Source organism: Coffea eugenioides, unplaced genomic scaffold, assembly GCF_003713205.1.
Source record: "Coffea eugenioides isolate CCC68of unplaced genomic scaffold, Ceug_1.0 ScVebR1_2849;HRSCAF=3953, whole genome shotgun sequence".
NCBI lineage: Eukaryota > Viridiplantae > Streptophyta > Magnoliopsida > Gentianales > Rubiaceae > Coffea > Coffea eugenioides.
This window is the reverse complement of record NW_020863373.1, coordinates 1-15,792: the sequence shown is the minus strand read 5'-3', so window position 1 is coordinate 15,792 and position 15,792 is coordinate 1. Positions and strand designations below refer to the sequence as shown.

Genomic DNA, 15,792 nt, shown 5'->3' with positions numbered 1-15,792 from the left:
TTGACGAAGAAGCAGAAATATAAAGCAATCGTTCGCGACGGAGCTAAATTACCTACAGGATAAAGAACGAATAGGAAATTTCGATTTCGAAACAAAAAAGAGAGGGGTGCAACTCGAGGACTTCCCAGGGGGTCACGCATCCTAGTACTAGTCTCGCCCAAGCACGCTTAACTTCGGAGTTCTGATGGGATCCGGTGCATTAGTGCTGGTATGATCGCCCCCGCCATGTTCCTTTCGCTTTATTCTTTTAAACCACCCCGTGCTGCGAAACAGTGTGGCTTTTCTAGACCGAAATTCATTTTAAGCTTCAATTCAAGCATTTTCCTCTTATCCTTTTACTTATTTACTTTATATTTTTTTTTGTTATTGATTTGCACCCTATTTTTTTCCCTCATTCCGCAACTCTAAATTTTCATGAAATCAATCCTTCACGCTTGCGGTGATATATTTGCGCCGACAAATTTGAGCGACGATCCGGGCTTTGATCGAGCAATACCGTTCCTGATTTGTCTCGCGCCTTTAGACCCGCCTTCATGCTTCGACAAGAAGCAAAATATAAAGCAATCGTTCTGACGGAGCTAAATTACCACAGGATAAAGAACGAATAGGAAATTTGGATCTTCGAAACAAAAAAAAGAGGGGTGCAAGCACGAGGACTTCCAGGGGTCAGGTAATTTCTAGTACTAACTCTCGCCGTAAGCAGGGCTTAACTTGGAGTTCTGAAATGGGAATCCGGGTGATTAAATGCTGGTATGATCGCACCCGCCATTTTCCTTTCGCTTTATTCCTTTAACTACCCAGTCCTGCCGAAGCAGTGTGGGAGCCTTTCTAGACGAAATCATTTTAAGCGTCAATTCAAGCATTTTCCTCTTATCCTTTTATTTATTTACTTTATATTTTTTTTGTTATTGATTTGCACCTTATTTTTTTCCCTCATCCCGCAACTCTAAATTATCATGAAATCAATCCTTCACGCTTGCGGTGATACATTTGCGCCGACAAATTTGAGCAACGATCCGGGCTTTGATCAAGCAATACCGTTCCTGATTTGTCTCGCGCCTTCAGACCCGCCTTCATGCTTCGACAAGAAGCAAAATATAAAGCAATCGTTCCGACGGAGCTAAATTACTACAGGATAAAGAACGAATAGGAAATTTGGATTTCGAAACAAAAAAGAGAGGGTTGCAACTCGAGGACTTCCCAGGGGGTCACCCATCCTAGTACTACTCTCGCCCAAGCACGCTTAACTTCGGAGTTCTGATGGGATCCGGTGCATTAGTGCTAGTATGATCGCACCCGCCATGTTCCTTTCGCTTTATTCTTTTGAACCACCCCGTGCTGCGAAACAGTGTGGCTTTTCTAGATCGAAATTCATTTTAAGCTTCAATACAAGCATTTCCTCTTATCCTTTTATTTATTTACTTTATATTTTTTTTTGTTATTGATTTGCACCCTATTTTTTTCCCTCATCCCGCAACTCTAAATTTTCATGAAATCAATCCTTCACGCTTGCGGTGATACATTTGCGCCGACAAATTTGAGCGACGATCCGGGCATTGATCGAGCAATACCGTTCCTGATTTGTCTCGCGCCTTCAGACCCGCCTTCATGCTTCGACAAGAAGCAAAATATAAAGCAATCGTTCCGACGGAGCTAAATTACTACAGGATAAAGAACGAATAGGAAATTTGGATTTCGAAACAAAAAAAAGAGGGGTGCAACACGAGGACTTCCCAGGGGGTCACCCATTCTAGTACTACTCTCGCCTAAGCACGCTTAACTTCGGAGTTCTGATGGGATCCGGTGCATTAGTGCTGGTATGATCGCACCCGCCATGTTCCTTTCGCTTTATTCTTTTAAAATACCCCGTCCTGCGAAGCAGTGTGGCTTTTCTAGAACCGAATTAATTTTAAGCGTCAATTCAAGCATTTTCCTCTTATCCTTTTATTTATTTACTTTATATTTCTTTTTGTTATTGATTTGCACCCTATTTTTTTCCCTCATCCCGCAACTCTAATTATCAATGAAATCAATTCTTCACGCTTGCGGTGATACATTTGCGCCGACAAATTTGAGCGACGATCCGGGCTTTGATCGAGCAATACCGTTCCTGATTTGTCTCGCGCCTTCAGACCCGCCTTCATGCTTCGACAAGAAGCAAAATATAAAGCAATCGTTCCGACGGAGCTAAATTACTACAGGATAAAGAACGAATAGGAAATTTGGATTTCGAAACAAAAAAAAGAGGGGTGCAACACGAGGACTTCCCAGGGGGTCACCCATTCTAGTACTACTCTCGCCTAAGCACGCTTAACTTCGGAGTTCTGATGGGATCCGGTGCATTAATGCTGGTATGATCGCACCCGCCATTTTCCTTTCGCTTTATTCCTTTAAACTACCCAGTCCTGCGAAGCAGTGTGGCTTTTCTAGACCGAAATTCATTTTAAACGTCAATTCAAGCATTTTTCTCTTATCCTTTTATTTATTTACTTTATGTTTTTTTTTGTTCTTGATTTGCACCCTGTTTTTTTCCCTCATCCCGCAACTCTAAATTATCATGAAATCAATCCTTCACGCTTGCGGTGATAAATTTGCGCCCACAAATTTGAGCGACGATCCGGGCTTTGATCGAGCCGTACCGTTACTGATTTGTCTCGCGCCTTCATACCCGCCTTCATGCTTCGACAAGAAGCAAAATATAAAGCAATCGTTCCGACGGAGCTAAATTACTACAGGACAAAAAACGAATAGGAAATTTGGATTTCGAAACAAAAAAGAGAGGGGTGCAACACGAGGACTTCCCAGGGGGTCACCCATCCTAGTACTATTCTCGCCCAAACACGCTTAACTTCGGAGTTCTGATGGGATCCGGTGCATTAGTGCTGGTATGATCGCACCCGCCATTTTCCTTTCGCTTTATTCTTTTAAACCACCCCGTGCTGCGAAACAGTGTGGCTTTTCTAGACCGAAATTCATTTTAAGCTTCGATTCAAGCATTTTCCTCTTATCCTTTTATTTATTTAATTTACATTTTTTTTGTTATTGATATGCACCTTATTTTTTTCCCTCATTCCGCAACTCTAAATTATCATGAAATCAATCCTTCACGCTTGCGGTGATACATTTGCGCCCACAAATTTGAGCGACGATCCGGGCTTTGATCGAACCGTACCGTTCCTGATTTGTCTCGCGCCTTCAGACCCGCCTTCATGCTTCGACAAGAAGCAAAATATAAAGCAATCGTTCCGACGGAGCTAAATTACTACAGGATAAAGAACGAATAGGAAATTTGGATTTCGAAACAAAAATGAGAGTGCAACACGAGGACTTCCCAGGGTGTCACCCATCCTAGTACTACTCTCGCCCAAGCACTCTTAACTTCGGAGTTCTGATGGGATCCGGTGCATTAGTGCTGGTATGATCGCACCCGCATTGTTCCTTTCGCTTAATTCTTTTAAAATACCCCGTCCTGCGAAGCAGTGTGGCTTTTCTAGACCGAAATTAATTTTAAGCGTCAATTCAAGCATTTTCCTCTATCCTTTTTATTATTTAGCTTTATATTTCTTTTTGTTATTTGATTTGCACCTATTCTTTTTTTCCCTTCAATGCCGCAACTCTAAATTATCATGAATCAATTCTTCCACGTTGCGGTGATACATTTGAGCCGACAAATTTGAGCGACGATGCCCGGGCTTTGATCGAGCAAATACCGTTCCTGATTTGTCTCGCGCCTTCAGACCCGCCTTCATGCTTCGACAAGAAGCAAAATATAAAGTAATCGTTCCGACGGAGCAAAATTACTACAGGATAAAGAACGAATAGGAAATTTGGATTTCGAAACAAAAATGAGAGTGCAACACGAGGACTTCCCAGGGGGTCACCCATCCTAGTACTACTCTCGCCCAAGCACGCTTAACTTCGGAGTTCTGATGAGATCCGGTGCATTAGTGCTGGTATGATCGCACCCGCCATGTTCCTTTCGCTTTATTCTTTTAAAATACCCCGTCCTGCGAAGCAGTGTGGCTTTTCTAGACCGAAATTAATTTTAAGCGTCAATTCAAGCATTTTCCTCTTATCCTTTTATTTATTTACTTTATATTTCTTTTTGTTATTGATTTGCACCCTATTTTTTTCCCTCATCCCGCAACTCTAAATTATCATGAAATCAATTCTTCACGTTTGCGGTGATACATTTGCGCCGACAAATTTGAGCGACGATCCGGGCTTTGATCGAGCAATACCTTTCCTGATTTGTCTCGCGCCTTCAGACCCGCCTTCATGCTTCGACAAGGAGCAAAATATAAAGCAATCGTTCCGACGGAGCTAAATTACTACAGGATAAAGAACGAATAGGAAATTTGGATTTCGAAACAAAAATGAGAGTGCAACACGAGGACTTCCCAGGGGGTCACCCATCCTAGTACTACTCTCGCCCAAGCACGCTTAACTTCGGAGTTCTGATGGGATCCGGTGCATTAGTGCTGGTATGATTGCACCCGCCATGTTCCATTCGCTTTATTCTTTTAAACCACCCCGTGCTGCGAAACAGTGTGGCTTTTCTAGACCGAAATTCATTTTAAGCTTCGATTCATGCATTTTCCTCTTATCCTTTTATTTATTTACTTTGTATTTTTTTTGTTATTGATATGCACCTTATTTTTTTCCCTCATCCCGCAACTCTAAATTATCATGAAATCAATCCTTCACGCTTGCGGTGATACATTTGCGCCCAAAAATTTGAGCGACGATCCGGGCTTTGATCGAACCGTACCGTTCCTGATTTGTCTCGCGCCTTCAGACCCGCCTTCATGCTTCGACAAGAAGCAAAATATAAAGTAATCGTTCCGACGGAGCAAAATTACTACAGGATAAAGAACGAATAGGAAATTTGGATTTCGAAACAAAAATGAGAGTGCAACACGAGGACTTCCCAGGGGGTCACCCATCCTAGTACTACTCTCGCCCAAGCACGCTTAACTTCGGAGTTCTGATGGGATCCGGTGCATTAGTGCTGGTGTGTTCGCAACCGCCATGTTCCTTTCGCTTTATTCTTTTAAAATCCCCCGTCCTGCGAAGCAGTGTGGCTTTTCTAGACCATAATTAATTTTAAGCGTCAATTCAAGCATTTTCCTCTGTATACTTTTATTTCTATTACTTATATTTCTTTTTGTTATTGATTTGCACCTATTTTTTCCCTCATCCCGCAACTCTAAATTATCATGAAATCAATTCTCTCACAGCTTGCGGTGATACATTTGCGTCGACAAATTTGAGCGACCGATCCGGACTTTGATCGAGCAATACCGTTCCTGATTTGTCTCGCGCCTTCAGACCCGCCTTCAGCTATCGACAAGAAGCAAAATCTATAAAGCAATCGTTCCGACGGAGCTAAATTACTACAGGATCAAGAACGAATAGGAAAATTTGGATTTCGAAAAAAAAAAAGAGGGGTGCAACACGAGGACTTCCCAGGGGGTCACCCATCCTAGTACAACTCTCGCCCAAGCACGCTTAACTTCGGAGTTCTGATGGGATCCGGTGCACTAGTGCTGGTATGATCGCACCCGCCATGTTCCTTTCGCTTTATTCTTTTAAACTACCCCGTGCTGCGAAACAGTGTGGCTTTTTTAGACCGAAATTCATTTTAAGCTTCAATTCAAGCATTTTCCTCTTATCCTTTTATTTATTTACTTTATATTTTTTTTTGTTATTGATTTGCAACCTATTTTTTTCCCTCATCCCGCAACTCTAAATTATCATGAAATCAATCCTTCACGCTTGCGGTGATACATTTGCGCCGACAAATTTGATCGACGATCCGGGCTTTGATCGAGCCGTACCGTTCCTGATTTGTCTCGCGCCTTCAGACCCGCTTTCATGCTTCGACAAGAAGCAAAATATAAAGCAATCGTTCCGACGGAGCTAAATTACTACAGGATAAAGAACGAATAGGAAATTTGGATTTCCGAACAAAAATGAGAGGGGTGCAACACGAGGACTTCCCAGGGGGTCACCCATCCTAGTACTATTCTCGCCCAAACACGCTTAACTTCGGAGTTCTGATGGGATCCGGTGCACTAGTGCTGGTATGATCGCACCCGCCATGTTCCTTTCGCTTTATTCTTTTAAACCACCCCGTGCTGCGAAACAGTGTGGCTTTTCTAGACCGAAACTCATTTTAAGCTTCGATTCAAGCATTTTCCTCTTATCCTTTTAATTATTTACTTTATATTTCTTTTTGTTATTGATATGCCCCTTATTTTTTTCTCTCATCGCGCAACTCTAAATTATCATGAAATCAATCCTTCACGCTTGCGGTGATACATTTGCGCCCACAAATTTGAGCGACGATCCGGGGCTTTGAATCGAACGTATCCGGGTTCCTGCATTTGTCATTCGCGCCTTCAGACCCGCCTTATGCTTCACAAGAAGCAAATATAAAGCATCGTTCCGACGGAGCTAAATTACTACAGGATAAAGAACGAATAGGAAATTTCGATTTCGAAACAAAAAAGAGAGGGGTGCAACTCGAGGACTTTGCAGGGGGTCACCCATCCTAGTACTACTCTCGCCCAAGCACGCTTAACTTCGGAGTTCTGATGGGATCCGATGCATTAGTGCTGGTATGATCGCACCCGCCATGTTCCTTTCGCTTTATTCTTTTAAACCACCCCGTGCTGCGAAACAGTGTGTCTTTTCTAGACCGAAATTCATTTTAAGCTTCAATTCAAGCATTTTCCTCTTATCCTTTTATTTATTTACTTTATATTTCTTTTTGTTATTGATTTGCACCCTATTTTTTTCCCTCATCCCGCCACTCTAAATTATCATGAAATCAATCCTTCACGGCTGTTGCGTGATACATTGCGCCCACAAATTTGAGCGACGATCGGGCTTTGATCGGAGCCGTACCGTTTCCTGACTTTGTCTCGCGCCTCAGACCCGCCTTCATGCTTCGACAAGAAGCAAAAATAAGCAATCGTTCCGACGAGCTAAATTACTCAGGATAAGAACGATAGGAAATTTTGGATTTCAAACAAAAAAGAGAGGGGTGGCAACACGAGGACTTCCCAGGGGGTCACCCATCCTAGTGCTACTCTCGCCCAAGCACGCTTAGCTTCGGAGTTCTGATGGGATCCGGTGCATTAGTGCTGGTATGATCGCACCCGCCATGTTCCTTTCGCTTTATTCTTTTAAACTACCCCGTCCTGCGAAGCAGTGTGGGTTTTCTAGACCGAAATTCATTTTAAGCGTCAATTCAAGCATTTTCCTCTTATCCTTTTATTTATTTACTTTATATTTTTTTTTGTTATTGATTTGCACCCTGTTTTTTTTCCTCATCCCGCAACTCTAAATTATCATGAAATCAATCCTTACACGCTTGCGGTGATACATTTTGCGCCCAAAATCTGCAGCGACGATCCGGGCTTGATCGAGCCGTACCGTTCCTGATTTGTCTCGCGCCTTCAGACCCGCCTTCATGCTTCGATAAGAAGCAAAATATAAAGCAATCGTTCCGACGGAGCTAAATTACTACAGGATAAAGAACGAATAGGAAATTTGGATTTCGAAACAAAAAAAAGAGGGGTGCAACACGAGGACTTCCCAGGGGGTCACCCATCCTAGTACTACTCTCGCCTAAGCACGCTTAACTTCGGAGTTCTGATGGGATCCGGTGCATTAATGCTGGTATGATCGCACCCGCCATTTTCCTTTCGCTTTATTCCTTTAAACTACCCAGTCCTGAAAAGCAGTGTGACTTTTCTAGACCGAAATTCTTTTTAAGCGTCAATACAAGCATTTTCCTCTTATCCTTTTATTTATTTACTTTATATTTTTTTTGTTATTGATTTGCACCTTATTTTTTTCCCTCATCCCGCAACTCTAAATTATCATGAAATCAATCCTTCACGCTTGCGGTGATACATTTGCGCCGACAAATTTGAGCGACGATCCGGGCTTTGATCGAGCCGTACCGTTCCTGATTTGTCTCGCGCCTTCAGACCCGCCTTCATGCTTCGACAAGAAGCAAAATATAAAGCAATCGTTCCGACGGAGCTAAATTACTACAGGATAAAGAACGAATAGGAAATTTGGATTTCGAAACAAAAAAGAGAGGGGTGCAACACGAGGACTTCCCAGGGGGTCACCCATCCTAGTACTATTCTCGCCCAAACACGCTTAACTTCGGAGTTCTGATGGGATCCGGTGCATTAGTGCTGGTATGATCGCACCCGCCATGTTCCTTTCGCTTTATTCTTTTAAACCACCCCGTGCTGCGAAACAGTGTGGCTTTTCTAGACCGAAATTCATTTTAAGCTTCGATTCAAGCATTTTCCTCTTATCCTTTTATTTATTTACTTTATATTTTTTTTGTTATTGATATGCACCTTATTTTTTTCCCTCATCCCGCAACTCTAAATTATCATGAAATCAATCCTTCACGCTTGCGGTGATACATTTGCGCCCACAAATTTGAGCGACGATCCGGGCTTTGATCGAACCGTACCGTTCCTGATTTGTCTCGCGCCTTCAGACCCGCCTTCATGCTTCGACAAGAAGCAAAATATAAAGCAATCGTTCCGACGGAGCTAAATTACTACAGGATAAAGAACGAATAGGAAATTTCGATTTCGAAACAAAAAAGAGAGGGGTGCAACTCGAGGACTTTCCAGGGGGTCACCCATCCTAGTACTACTCTCGCCCAAGCACGCTTAATTTCGGAGTTCTGATGGGATCCGGTGCATTAATGCTGGTATGATCGCACCCGCCATTTTCCTTTCGCTTTATTCTTTAAACTACCCAGTCCTGAAAAGCAGTGTGCTTTTCTAGACCGAAATTCATTTTAAGCTTCAATTCAAGCATTTTCCTCTTATCCTTTTATTTATTTACTTTATATTTTTTTTGTTATTGATTTGCACCCTATTTTTTTCCCTCATCCCGCAACTCTAAATTATCATGAAATCAATCCTTCACGCTTGCGGTGATACATTTGCGCCCACAAATTTGAGCGACGATCCGGGCTTTGATCGAGCCGTACCGTTCCTGATTTGTCTCGCGCCTTCAGACCCGCCTTCATGCTTCGACAAGAAGCAAAATATAAAGCAATCGTTCCGACGGAGCTAAATTACTACAGGATAAAGAACGAATAGGAAATTTGGATTTCGAAACAAAAAAGAGAGGGGTGCAACACGAGGACTTCCCAGGGGGTCACCCATCCTAGTACTATTCTCGCCCAAACACGCTTAACTTCGGAGTTCTGATGGGATCCGGTGCATTAGTGCTGGTATGATCGCACCCGCCATGTTCCTTTCGCTTTATTCTTTTAAACCACCCCGTGCTGCGAAACAGTGTGGCTTTTCTAGACCGAAATTCATTTTAAGCTTCGATTCATGCATTTTCCTCTTATCCTTTTATTTATTTACTTTATATTTTTTTTGTTATTGATATGCACCTTATTTTTTTCCCTCATCCCGCAACTCTAAATTATCATGAAATCAATCCTTCACGCTTGCGGTGATACATTTGCGCCCGACAAATTTGAGCGACGATCCGGGCTTTGATCGAGCCGTACCGTTCCTGATTTGTCTCGCGCCTTCAGACCCGCCTTCATGCTTCGACAAGAAGCAAAATATAAAGCAATCGTTCCGACGGAGCTAAATTACTACAGGATAAAGAACGAATAGGAAATTTGGATTTCGAAACAAAAAAGAGAGGGGTGCAACACGAGGACTTCCCAGGGGGTCACCCATCCTAGTACTACTCTCGCCCAAGCACGCTTAACTTCGGAGTTCTGATGGGATCCGGTGCATTAGTGCTGGTATGATCGCACCCGCCATGTTCCTTTCGCTTTATTCTTTTAAACCACCCCGTGCTGCGAAACAGTGTGGCTTTTCTAGACCGAAATTCATTTTAAGCGTCAATTCAATGCATTTTCCTCTTATCCTTTTATTTATTTACTTTATATTTTTTTTGTTATTGATTTGCACCTTATTTTTTTCCCTCATCCCGCAACTCTAAATTATCATGAAATCAATCCTTCACGCTTGCGGTGATACATTTGCGCCGACAAATTTGAGCGACGATCCGGGCTTTGATCGAGCCGTACCGTTCCTGATTTGTCTCGCGCCTTCAGACCCGCCTTCATGCTTCGACAAGAAGCAAAATATAAAGCAATCGTTCCGACGGAGCTAAATTACTACAGGATAAAGAACGAATAGGAAATTTGGATTTCGAAACAAAAAAGAGAGGGGTGCAACACGAGGACTTCCCAGGGGGTCACCCATCCTAGTACTATTCTCGCCCAAACACGCTTAACTTCGGAGTTCTGATGGGATCCGGTGCATTAGTGCTGGTATGATCGCACCCGCCATGTTCCATTCGCTTTATTCTTTTAAACCACCCCGTGCTGCGAAACAGTGTGGCTTTTCTGGACCGAAATTCATTTTAAGCTTCGATTCATGCATTTTCCTCTTATCCTTTTATTTATTTACTTTATATTTTTTTTGTTATTGATATGCACCTTATTTTTTTCCCTCATCCCGCAACTCTAAATTATCATGAAATCAATCCTTCACGCTTGCGGTGATACATTTGCGCCCAAAAATTTGAGCGACGATCCGGGCTTTGATCGAACCGTACCGTTCCTGATTTGTCTCGCGCCTTCAGACCCGCCTTCATGCTTCGACAAGAAGCAAAATATAAAGCAATCGTTCCGACGGAGCTAAATTACTACAGGATAAAGAACGAATAGGAAATTTGGATTTCGAAACAAAAATGAGAGTGCAACACGAGGACTTCCCAGGGGGTCACCCATCCTAGTACTACTCTCGCCCAAGCACGCTTAACTTCGGAGTTCTGATGGGATCCGGTGCATTAGTGCTGGTATGATCGCACCCGCCATGTTCCTTTCGCTTTATTCTTTTAAAATACCCCGTCCTGCGAAGCAGTGTGGCTTTTCTAGACCGAAATTAATTTTAAGCGTCAATTCAAGCATTTTCCTCTTATCCTTTTATTTATTTACTTTATATTTCTTTTTGTTATTGATTTGCACCCTATTTTTTTCCCTCATCCCGCAACTCTAAATTATCATGAAATCAATTCTTCACGCTTGCGGTGATTCATTTGCGCCGACAAATTTGAGCGACGATCCGGGCTTTGGTCGAGCAATACCGTTCCTGATTTGTCTCGCGCCTTCAGACCCGCCTTCATGCTTCGACAAGAAGCAAAATATAAAGCAATCGTTCCGACGGAGCTAAATTACTACAGGATAAAGAACGAATAGGAAATTTGGATTTCGAAACAAAAAAAAGAGGGGTGCAACACGAGGACTTCCCAGGGGGTCACCCATCCTAGTACTACTCTCGCCCAAGCACTCTTAACTTCGGAGTTCTGATGGGATCCGGTGCATTAGTGCTGGTATGATCGCACCCGCCATGTTCCTTTCGCTTAATTCTTTTAAAATACCCCGTCCTGCGAAGCAGTGTGGCTTTTCTAGACCGAAATTAATTTTAAGCGTCAATTCAAGCATTTTCCTCTTATCCTTTTATTTATTTACTTTATATTTCTTTTTGTTATTGATTTGCACCCTATTTTTTTCCCTCATCCCGCAACTCTAAATTATCAAGAAATCAATTCTTCACGCTTGCGGTGATACATTTGCGCCGACAAATTTGAGCGACGATCCGGGCTTTGATCGAGCAATACCGTTCCTGATTTGTCTCGCGCCTTCAGACCCGCCTTCATGCTTCGACAAGAAGCAAAATATAAAGCAATCGTTCCGACGGAGCTAAATTACTACAGGATAAAGAACGAATAGGAAATTTGGATTTCGAAACAAAAAAAAGAGGGGTGCAACACGAGGACTTCCCAGGGGGTCACCCATCCTAGTACTACTCTCGCCTAAGCACGCTTAACTTCGGAGTTCTGATGGGATCCGGTGCATTAATGCTGGTATGATCGCACCCGCCATTTTCCTTTCGCTTTATTCCTTTAAACTACCCAGTCCTGAAAAGCAGTGTGGCTTTTCTAGACCGAAATTCTTTTTAAGCGTCAATACAAGCATTTTCCTCTTATCCTTTTATTTATTTACTTTATATTTTTTTTGTTATTGATTTGCACCTTATTTTTTTCCCTCATCCCGCAACTCTAAATTATCATGAAATCAATCCTTCACGCTTGCGGTGATACATTTGCGCCGACAAATTTGAGCGACGATCCGGGCTTTGATCGAGCCGTACCGTTCCTGATTTGTCTCGCGCCTTCAGACCCGCCTTCATGCTTCGACAAGAAGCAAAATATAAAGCAATCGTTCCGACGGAGCTAAATTACTACAGGATAAAGAACGAATAGGAAATTTGGATTTCGAAACAAAAAAGAGAGGGGTGCAACACGAGGACTTCCCAGGGGGTCACCCATCCTAGTACTATTCTCGCCCAAACACGCTTAACTTCGGAGTTCTGATGGGATCCGGTGCATTAGTGCTGGTATGATCGCACCCGCCATGTTCCATTCGCTTTATTCTTTTAAACCACCCCGTGCTGCGAAACAGTGTGGCTTTTCTAGACCGAAATTCATTTTAAGCTTCGATTCATGCATTTTCCTCTTATCCTTTTATTTATTTACTTTATATTTTTTTTGTTATTGATATGCACCTTATTTTTTTCCCTCATCCCGCAACTCTAAATTATCATGAAATCAATCCTTCACGCTTGCGGTGATACATTTGCGCCCAAAAAATTGAGCGACGATCCGGGCTTTGATCGAACCGTACCGTTCCTGATTTGTCTCGCGCCTTCAGACCCGCCTTCATGCTTCGACAAGAAGCAAAATATAAAGCAATCGTTCCGACGGAGCTAAATTACTACAGGATAAAGAACGAATAGGAAATTTGGATTTCGAAACAAAAATGAGAGTGCAACACGAGGACTTCCCATGGGGTCACCCATCCTAGTACTACTCTCGCCCAAGCACGCTTAACTTCGGAGTTCTGATGGGATCCGGTGCATTAGTGCTGGTATGATCGCACCCGCCATGTTCCTTTCGCTTTATTCTTTTAAACTACCCCGTGCTGCGAAACAGTGTGGCTTTTTTAGACCGAAATTCATTTTAAGCTTCAATTCAAGCATTTTCCTCTTATCCTTTTATTTATTTACTTTATATTTTTTTTTGTTATTGATTTGCAACCTATTTTTTCCCTCATCCCCAACTTCTAAATTATCATGAAATCAATCCTTCACGCTTGCGGTGATAAACATTTGCGCCGACAAATTGCAGCGACATCCGGGCTTTTGATCGAGCCGTACCGTTCCTTGATTTGTCTCGCGCCTTCAGACCCGCCTTCATGCTTCGACAAGAAGCAAAATATAAAGGCAATCGTTCCGACGAGCTAAATTACTACAGGATAAGAACGAATAGGAAATTTGGATTTCGAAACAAAAAAGAGAGGCGGTGCAACACAGAGGACTTCCCAGGGGGTCACCCATCCTAGTACTACTCTCGCCCAAGCACGCTTAACTTCGGAGTTCTGATGGGATCCGGTGCATTAGTGCTGGTATGATCGCACCCGCCATGTTCCTTTCGCTTAATTCTTTTAAAATACCCCGTCCTGCGAAGCAGTGTGGCTTTTCTAGACCGAAATTAATTTTAAGCGTCAATTCAAGCATTTTCCTCTTATCCTTTTATTTATTTACTTTATATTTCTTTTTGTTATTGATTTGCACCCTATTTTTTTCCCTCATCCCGCAACTCTAAATTATCATGAAATCAATTCTTCACGCTTGCGGTGATTCATTTGCGCCGACAAATTTGAGCGACGATCCGGGCTTTGGTCGAGTAATACCGTTCCTGATTTGTCTCGCGCCTTCAGACCCGCCTTCATGCTTCGACAAGAAGCAAAATATAAAGCAATCGTTCCGACGGAGCTAAATTACTACAGGATAAAGAACGAATAGGAAATTTGGATTTCGAAACAAAAAAAAGAGGGGTGCAACACGAGGACTTCCCAGGGGGTCACCCATCCTAGTACTACTCTCGCCCAAGCACTCTTAACTTCGGAGTTCTGATGGGATCCGGTGCATTAGTGCTGGTATGATCGCACCCGCCATGTTCCTTTCGCTTAATTCTTTTAAAATACCCCGTCCTGCGAAGCAGTGTGGCTTTTCTAGACCGAAATTAATTTTAAGCGTCAATTCAAGCATTTTCCTCTTATCCTTTTATTTATTTACTTTATATTTCTTTTTGTTATTGATTTGCACCCTATTTTTTTCCCTCATCCCGCAACTCTAAATTATCATGAAATCAATTCTTCACGCTTGCGGTGATACATTTGCGCCGACAAATTTGAGCGACGATCCGGGCTTTGATCGAGCAATACCGTTCCTGATTTGTCTCGCGCCTTCAGACCCGCCTTCATGCTTCGACAAGGAGCAAAATATAAAGCAATCGTTCCGACGGAGCTAAATTACTACAGGATAAAGAACGAATAGGAAATTTGGATTTCGAAACAAAAAAAAGAGGGTGCAACACGAGGACTTCCCAGGGGGTCACCCATTCTAGTACTACTCTCGCCAAGCACTCTTAACTTCGGAGTTTCATGATGGGATCCGCGTGCATTTAGTGCCTGGTATGATCGGCACCCGCCATGTTCCTTTCGCTTAATTCTTTTAAAATACCCCGTCCTGCAAGCAGTGTGGCTTTCTAGACCGAATTAATTTTTAAGCCGTCAATTCAAGCATTTTCCTCTTATCCTTTTATTTATTTACTTTATATTTCTTTTTTGTTATTGATTTGCACCCTATTCTTTTTTCCCTCATCCCGCAACTCTTAAATTATCAAAGAAATCAATTCTTCACGCTTGCGGTGATACATTTGCAGCCGACAAATTTGAGCGACGGATCCGGGCTTGATCGAGCTAATACCGCTTCCTTGATTTGATCTCGCGCCTTCAGACCCGCCTTCATGCTTCGACAAGAAGCAAAATATAAAGCAAATCGTTCCCGGGAGCTAAATTACTACAGTGATAAAGAAAAACGAAATAGGGAAATTTAGGATTTTCGAAACAAAAAAAAGAGGGTGCAACACGAGGACTTCCCAGGGTCACCCATCCTAGTACTAACTCTCGCCTAAGCACGCTTAATTTCGGAGTTCTGATGGGATCCGGTGCATTAATGCTGGTATGATCGCACCCGCCATTTTCCTTTCGCTTTATTCCTTTAAACTACCCATTCCTGAAAAGCAGTGTGGCTTTTCTAGACCGAAATTCTTTTTAAGCGTCAATACAAGCATTTTCCTCTTATCCTTTTATTTATTTACTTTATATTTTTTTTGTTATTGATTTGCACCTTATTTTTTTCCCTCATCCCGCAACTCTAAATTATCATGAAATCAATCCTTCACGCTTGCGGTGATACATTTGCGCCGACAAATTTGAGCGACGATCCGGGCTTTGATCGAGCAATACCGTTCCTGATTTGTCTCGCGCCTTCAGACCCGCTTCATGCTTCGACAAGAAGCAAAATATAAAGCAATCGTTCCGACGGAGCTAAATTACTACAGGATAAAGAACGAATAGGAAATTTGGATTTCGAAACAAAAAAAAGAGGGGTGCAACACGAGGACTTCCCAGGGGTCACCCATCCTAGTACTACTCTCGCCTAAGCACGCTTAACTTCGGAGTTCTGATGGGATCCGGTGCATTAATGCTGGTATGATCACACCCGCCATTTTCCTTTCGCTTTATTCCTTTAAACAACCCAGTCCTGAAAAGCAGTGTGGCTTTTCTAGACCGAAATT

General features: G+C 42.6%; 28 non-coding genes and 1 pseudogene across 28 annotated transcripts; all 29 read right to left on the bottom strand.

Annotated features, from left to right (window-relative positions):
• Positions 1-103: 103 nt before the first annotated feature.
• Positions 104-222, bottom strand: LOC113757238. The gene has a single exon (XR_003466230.1). It is a non-coding gene; the product is annotated as a 5S ribosomal RNA (ribosomal RNA).
• A 957-nt stretch (positions 223-1,179) lies between these two features.
• LOC113757230 lies at positions 1,180-1,298 on the bottom strand. Its single transcript, XR_003466222.1, has one exon. It is a non-coding gene; the product is annotated as a 5S ribosomal RNA (ribosomal RNA).
• Positions 1,299-1,712: 414 nt separating this feature from the next.
• On the bottom strand, positions 1,713-1,831 carry LOC113757223. The gene has a single exon (XR_003466215.1). It is a non-coding gene; the product is annotated as a 5S ribosomal RNA (ribosomal RNA).
• Positions 1,832-2,246: 415 nt separating this feature from the next.
• LOC113757229 lies at positions 2,247-2,365 on the bottom strand. Its single transcript, XR_003466221.1, has one exon. It is a non-coding gene; the product is annotated as a 5S ribosomal RNA (ribosomal RNA).
• A 415-nt stretch (positions 2,366-2,780) lies between these two features.
• Positions 2,781-2,899, bottom strand: LOC113757221. The gene has a single exon (XR_003466213.1). It is a non-coding gene; the product is annotated as a 5S ribosomal RNA (ribosomal RNA).
• Positions 2,900-3,310: 411 nt separating this feature from the next.
• Positions 3,311-3,429, bottom strand: LOC113757228. Its single transcript, XR_003466220.1, has one exon. It is a non-coding gene; the product is annotated as a 5S ribosomal RNA (ribosomal RNA).
• A 419-nt stretch (positions 3,430-3,848) lies between these two features.
• On the bottom strand, positions 3,849-3,967 carry LOC113757215. Its single transcript, XR_003466208.1, has one exon. It is a non-coding gene; the product is annotated as a 5S ribosomal RNA (ribosomal RNA).
• A 412-nt stretch (positions 3,968-4,379) lies between these two features.
• On the bottom strand, positions 4,380-4,498 carry LOC113757242. Its single transcript, XR_003466233.1, has one exon. It is a non-coding gene; the product is annotated as a 5S ribosomal RNA (ribosomal RNA).
• Positions 4,499-4,909: 411 nt separating this feature from the next.
• Positions 4,910-5,028, bottom strand: LOC113757231. Its single transcript, XR_003466223.1, has one exon. It is a non-coding gene; the product is annotated as a 5S ribosomal RNA (ribosomal RNA).
• Positions 5,029-5,447: 419 nt separating this feature from the next.
• Positions 5,448-5,566, bottom strand: LOC113757222. Its single transcript, XR_003466214.1, has one exon. It is a non-coding gene; the product is annotated as a 5S ribosomal RNA (ribosomal RNA).
• A 415-nt stretch (positions 5,567-5,981) lies between these two features.
• Positions 5,982-6,100, bottom strand: LOC113757227. Its single transcript, XR_003466219.1, has one exon. It is a non-coding gene; the product is annotated as a 5S ribosomal RNA (ribosomal RNA).
• Positions 6,101-6,518: 418 nt separating this feature from the next.
• Positions 6,519-6,637, bottom strand: LOC113757234. Its single transcript, XR_003466226.1, has one exon. It is a non-coding gene; the product is annotated as a 5S ribosomal RNA (ribosomal RNA).
• A 412-nt stretch (positions 6,638-7,049) lies between these two features.
• On the bottom strand, positions 7,050-7,168 carry LOC113757235. Its single transcript, XR_003466227.1, has one exon. It is a non-coding gene; the product is annotated as a 5S ribosomal RNA (ribosomal RNA).
• A 416-nt stretch (positions 7,169-7,584) lies between these two features.
• LOC113757226 lies at positions 7,585-7,703 on the bottom strand. The gene has a single exon (XR_003466218.1). It is a non-coding gene; the product is annotated as a 5S ribosomal RNA (ribosomal RNA).
• Positions 7,704-8,117: 414 nt separating this feature from the next.
• On the bottom strand, positions 8,118-8,236 carry LOC113757220. Its single transcript, XR_003466212.1, has one exon. It is a non-coding gene; the product is annotated as a 5S ribosomal RNA (ribosomal RNA).
• Positions 8,237-8,650: 414 nt separating this feature from the next.
• LOC113757237 lies at positions 8,651-8,769 on the bottom strand. Its single transcript, XR_003466229.1, has one exon. It is a non-coding gene; the product is annotated as a 5S ribosomal RNA (ribosomal RNA).
• Positions 8,770-9,181: 412 nt separating this feature from the next.
• Positions 9,182-9,300, bottom strand: LOC113757219. The gene has a single exon (XR_003466211.1). It is a non-coding gene; the product is annotated as a 5S ribosomal RNA (ribosomal RNA).
• A 415-nt stretch (positions 9,301-9,715) lies between these two features.
• On the bottom strand, positions 9,716-9,834 carry LOC113757236. The gene has a single exon (XR_003466228.1). It is a non-coding gene; the product is annotated as a 5S ribosomal RNA (ribosomal RNA).
• A 415-nt stretch (positions 9,835-10,249) lies between these two features.
• On the bottom strand, positions 10,250-10,368 carry LOC113757218. The gene has a single exon (XR_003466210.1). It is a non-coding gene; the product is annotated as a 5S ribosomal RNA (ribosomal RNA).
• Positions 10,369-10,779: 411 nt separating this feature from the next.
• Positions 10,780-10,898, bottom strand: LOC113757241. Its single transcript, XR_003466232.1, has one exon. It is a non-coding gene; the product is annotated as a 5S ribosomal RNA (ribosomal RNA).
• A 415-nt stretch (positions 10,899-11,313) lies between these two features.
• Positions 11,314-11,432, bottom strand: LOC113757225. The gene has a single exon (XR_003466217.1). It is a non-coding gene; the product is annotated as a 5S ribosomal RNA (ribosomal RNA).
• Positions 11,433-11,847: 415 nt separating this feature from the next.
• On the bottom strand, positions 11,848-11,966 carry LOC113757224. Its single transcript, XR_003466216.1, has one exon. It is a non-coding gene; the product is annotated as a 5S ribosomal RNA (ribosomal RNA).
• Positions 11,967-12,380: 414 nt separating this feature from the next.
• Positions 12,381-12,499, bottom strand: LOC113757216. Its single transcript, XR_003466209.1, has one exon. It is a non-coding gene; the product is annotated as a 5S ribosomal RNA (ribosomal RNA).
• Positions 12,500-12,910: 411 nt separating this feature from the next.
• Positions 12,911-13,029, bottom strand: LOC113757214. Its single transcript, XR_003466207.1, has one exon. It is a non-coding gene; the product is annotated as a 5S ribosomal RNA (ribosomal RNA).
• Positions 13,030-13,446: 417 nt separating this feature from the next.
• LOC113757232 lies at positions 13,447-13,566 on the bottom strand. Its single transcript, XR_003466224.1, has one exon. It is a non-coding gene; the product is annotated as a 5S ribosomal RNA (ribosomal RNA).
• A 415-nt stretch (positions 13,567-13,981) lies between these two features.
• LOC113757213 lies at positions 13,982-14,100 on the bottom strand. The gene has a single exon (XR_003466206.1). It is a non-coding gene; the product is annotated as a 5S ribosomal RNA (ribosomal RNA).
• Positions 14,101-14,514: 414 nt separating this feature from the next.
• On the bottom strand, positions 14,515-14,638 carry LOC113757240 (annotated as a pseudogene).
• A 431-nt stretch (positions 14,639-15,069) lies between these two features.
• LOC113757239 lies at positions 15,070-15,187 on the bottom strand. Its single transcript, XR_003466231.1, has one exon. It is a non-coding gene; the product is annotated as a 5S ribosomal RNA (ribosomal RNA).
• Positions 15,188-15,600: 413 nt separating this feature from the next.
• LOC113757233 lies at positions 15,601-15,718 on the bottom strand. The gene has a single exon (XR_003466225.1). It is a non-coding gene; the product is annotated as a 5S ribosomal RNA (ribosomal RNA).
• Positions 15,719-15,792: the final 74 nt, after the last annotated feature.